This window comes from Octodon degus, unplaced genomic scaffold (assembly GCF_000260255.1).
Source record: "Octodon degus isolate 3935 unplaced genomic scaffold, OctDeg1.0 scaffold00086, whole genome shotgun sequence".
Classification (NCBI taxonomy): domain Eukaryota; kingdom Metazoa; phylum Chordata; class Mammalia; order Rodentia; family Octodontidae; genus Octodon; species Octodon degus.
The window spans coordinates 8,918,035-8,922,076 of record NW_004524662.1 but is presented as its reverse complement, the minus strand read 5'-3'; the positions used below and the strand labels follow the sequence as shown (position 1 = coordinate 8,922,076).

The 4,042-nt window shown below is 44.7% G+C and overlaps 1 protein-coding gene across 6 annotated transcripts in view; it reads left to right on the top strand.

Annotated features, from left to right (window-relative positions):
- Nucleotides 1-4,042, top strand: part of Ap4s1 (adaptor related protein complex 4 sigma 1 subunit) — a 38,027-nt gene that overhangs the window by 21,919 nt on the left and 12,066 nt on the right. Inside the window, exon 1 of one of the 6 annotated variants that reach the window (XM_004637122.2) lies at nt 3,734-3,765. The exons of 4 other annotated variants lie outside the window; for them this stretch is intronic. The gene's annotated coding sequence lies outside the window, so the exon portion shown is untranslated. Of the gene's footprint in view, nt 1-3,733; nt 3,766-4,010; nt 4,034-4,042 lie in introns of those variants that run through there. One more of the 6 variants, XM_023721818.1, reaches the window with a different exon arrangement.

The following is a 4,042-nucleotide window of genomic DNA, read 5'->3' as shown; positions in this document are numbered from 1 at the left end:
AAAAAAAAAAAAAAAAAAGACTGTCATAGTCATGAAAAACAAGAAAAGACTGCAAAACTACCATAGACTAGAAGAGGCTTTAGGCTTAAATGCACTGTGATGTCCTGAATGGAGTGCTAGAACAGAAGAAAAGAAGACATTTATGAAAATGTTGGGGCCGGGAGATGGCTCAGTGGAATAAGCGCTTCCCTGGCAAGTGCAAGGGCCTGAGTTCAATCCCCAGTTCTGCAAAAAAAAAAAAAAAATTGGTGAACTCCAAATGTATTCGGAAGTTGAGTTAATAATGTATTATACAAAATAATATTAAATTTAAAAATTAAAAATAATATATTGCTTCTGAGCTAGGTGTGGTGGTGCACACCTATAATACTGCTGTGAACTCAAGGCTAGCCTGTGCCACATAACAAGATCCTATCTCCAAAACAAAACAAAACTATTGCTTCTTAGCTTTGCTAAATATGCTGTGGTAATGTGAGGCACTAACGATGGTTATCTTCTGCAACTTTCCTGTAAACCTAAGATCATTCCAGATTTTATAACTGGATGAATTTGAGCTAGAGGTATCACAGACCCATGCATACGCTTGGCCTCTGAGGACCCATAGGGACCTCTGACACAGCGTAATGCAGTGGTTTTTAGGTGGCTTAATGTCTTTTACTTTGCTTGACCTTAAAATAAGGACAATGAAAGTACCTGCCTTTAGCTGGGCATGGTGACACACACCTGCAATCCCAGCACTCAGGAAGTTGAGGCAGGAGGATCCCTGCAAGTTCAAGATGAGCTTGGTGAGGCTGGGGAGATAGCTCAGTGGAATAAGTGCTTCCCTGGCAAGCACAAAGGCCTGAGTTCAATCCCTGGTTCTGCAAAAAAAAAAAAAAAAAGATGAGCTTGGGCTACATATAGTGAGACCCTGCCTCTAAAAAACAGACAGAAGGGCTGGTCCAATAGCTCAATGAACTAAAAGCACCTGCTTAGCCAGAGCTCAGGGGTTGGGGTTAATCCCTGGCCTGTGGTGCCTGCCCCACCCCCAGGGCGCACTGAGACAGATAATGAGACTGGGCATGGTGGTGCGCCTATAATCCCAGCACTTTGGAGGCTGAAAATAGGAGGATCACTATTAGTCCAATGTATGTAATGAGACCCTGTAGACCATGTACTAAATACATTTTTAAAAAAAAAGGACAAAAAAAAGTGTTTGCTTCAAGAAAAAAAAAATCCATAAACTGCCTATTATAGGACTTTGTAGGATTTGTTATAGGGTCTTAGAAGAATTTGACAAAGAAGTTTATTATTCCCACCACTAAAGAAAAAAGAACTCGCTATAGATCGTATTTACAATGCCTATAAGTAAAGTTCAAATTCCTTTTTTTTTTTTGAGACAGGGTACCACTAGGTAGTCCAGGCTAGTCTTGAACTCACTGTGTGGCCTAGGGTAACCTCAAACTCAAGACAATCCTCCTGCCTCAGCTTCCTGAGTGCTGAGATTATAGATGTGTTCTACTATACCAGGCCTTTTCTGAGACTTCTAAAGTCAATTTTAGCTTCCCTGGCAAGCTCAAGGGCCTGAGTTCAATTCCTGGTTCCACCAAAAAAAAAAAAAAAAAAAAAAAAAAAAAGTCAATTTTACCATCTGTGAGCAGCTTGTTTCCTGTGGCCATTCTTGCTGTCCCATGAACTGCAGCCATAGCAAACTCTCCACAGCTTTGGCATCTCTGTTTTCTCTGTCTGGATGTCTCCCCTGACGTCATACTTGAAGATACTGCTTAACCACCCCTCTCTAGGAAATCCTGGACTCCTGCGGCGTTCCTCAGTCCTCCTTGCTGGGTACATAAGGAGGTGCATCTGGCCTGGTATAACTCGGTACCATGCACTGTTATCATTTATGTGTCTAGCACTAGTGCTAGGTATAAAAATCAGAAGATCAAAAATCTTCACTTAGCTGGAGGTAGTGGCACGTGCCTATAAACCCAGAACTCTGCAAGGCTGACACAGTTTGAAACCAGCCTGGGCAAGTTAGTGATACCCTGTCTGAAAAACAGTGATGAGCACATATATAGCTTAGCATGAAGGTCCTGAGTTCGGTCCCCAGATTGGGAAAAAAAAACTATTCCTTGTCTTCCTCTTCTTCCTCCTTCCTCTATTCCTTCTCCTTCCTTCCCTCCTCCTCGCCTCTGGCTGCAGCAAGTACGCACTAAGCCAGAAACACAAAGGTTTTTCTACCTGGAACCCCCAGCAGCCAAAGCTGGGGACAGCGTGAATCTACTTCTCAGACCTAGCAAAGATATTTCCTGATATGGTGGTACACAAGGGAAAAGGCCAGGAGGCAGCTATGTCCTGAACTATGTAGAGAGGAAGCAACTAATTGGTTGAGCTAGAAATAGGATTTTTTTTTTTTCCTGCCTCAGGTTTATTTGTACAAAGAGCACAGGAGGACACCAGCTCCCCACAGATGGCAGCCCAGGGGTCACACCAGTCCTTCTGTCTTCACATCAGCAGATAGAAGCTTTTACTGTGGAGCCTTCACAAGGCCCTGGGCACCTTTGGGAGCCTGGGCCTTGGCTGGATCCTGGGCTTTTGGCCAGCAAGGCCTGTGACACTAACACAGATAGGCTTCCCAAGCTGGGGTGGGCAATATAGGCAAGAGGAGTGAGCCTGCAGTTTACTCCTTTTAGGGTGATCTTGGGCTTGACCTCCTTGGGCTTGATGAGGTCCTTGATAGCCTCAGCGTGTGCACTCACACTCATGGCCTTGGCATTGTTTGCCTGCATCTCCCCCCCCCCCCCCGTGGTAATGGGGATTGAACACAGGACCCTGTGCTTACCAGGCAAGTGCTTATTCTACTGTGCTATCTCCCTGGCTTGCCCGCATCTTCTTGAAGCCCTTTGTTATGGTTTGTGTCTGGGTGTCCCCCCAAAGCCTCAAGCAGCCATGGGGCAACTTATGGAGTTCAAGATTGATCACTGTGTGTGTAGATGCTTCACCTGACCTGGGGCAGGTAATTTGCATCACAATGTAAGGAAGGGAGAGAGGCTAGCTAGCTGCCTGAGCTGCTGCCACTCCCTTTGCTCTTGTTCTTTGCCACCGCTCTTTGCCACTCCGCCTTTGAGCCAGCAGAGTATGAACTGAATTCTCCACTAACTGTAAGCTATATAAACCTTTCCTTCCTTCATTTTGGGTGTCCAGCATTTGTCCCAACAATTGGCATGTTCCTAAGGCACTTGGGATCTACCCGCTTCAGAGATTCATATCTGTGTGGCTGGGGGTTTCTTGATGCCATTTCTATGCCATTTTCAGGACTGGTTGGTGTGGTTCTTGGACTTGGCCATAACTGCACTGTAAGCCACAGCTGTCAAGCTAGAAATAGGATTTTTAATATTCCTCCCAATACCCCTATATAGGGGGCTGGGGAGATGGCTCAGTAGGATAAGCACTTCCCGGGCAAACACAAGGGCCTGAGTTCAATCCCTGGTTCCACAAAAAAAAAAAAAAATCGCAATGACTTGAGGGCCTGCCCCATAGCTCAGTTCTTTAAGTGGCTGCTTCAACAAAGCAGTCAGGCTCAGGTTGCTGTGGTTCGATCCCCACAACTCAAGCCAGCCAAACCTGCCCTGAAGGCATTAGGAGAAAAAAAAAAAAAATCCAGTGCCCTTATATTTCTCTTTTTAAACCATAAACTCTGTAATGCAGAAGCCTATCTCATTTCCTTTTTTTTTTTTTTTTTTTTTGCAGAACAAGGGATTGAACTCAGACCCTTACACTTGCCAAGCAAGTGCTTATTCTACTGAGCTATCTCCCCGGCTCCCAATCTCATCTCAAGCAGGCTTCTTTTTTAAATTCTCTCCCAAGATGTTGTGATGTCCAAGCTTGGTTTCCTAGTTCCTTTCCTCCCTCAATTTTTCTTATTTTGCAGGGTAGAAGTATTAGAAGTCTCCACACCAAGTTGTGAGAATTTTGAGAGCACATTTGTGTTCAATCCAGAAGGAGAATGGGTTGGTTTTATCAAACAGCTGAAGAGATACACAACCCTGGAAAGGTTAAGAGG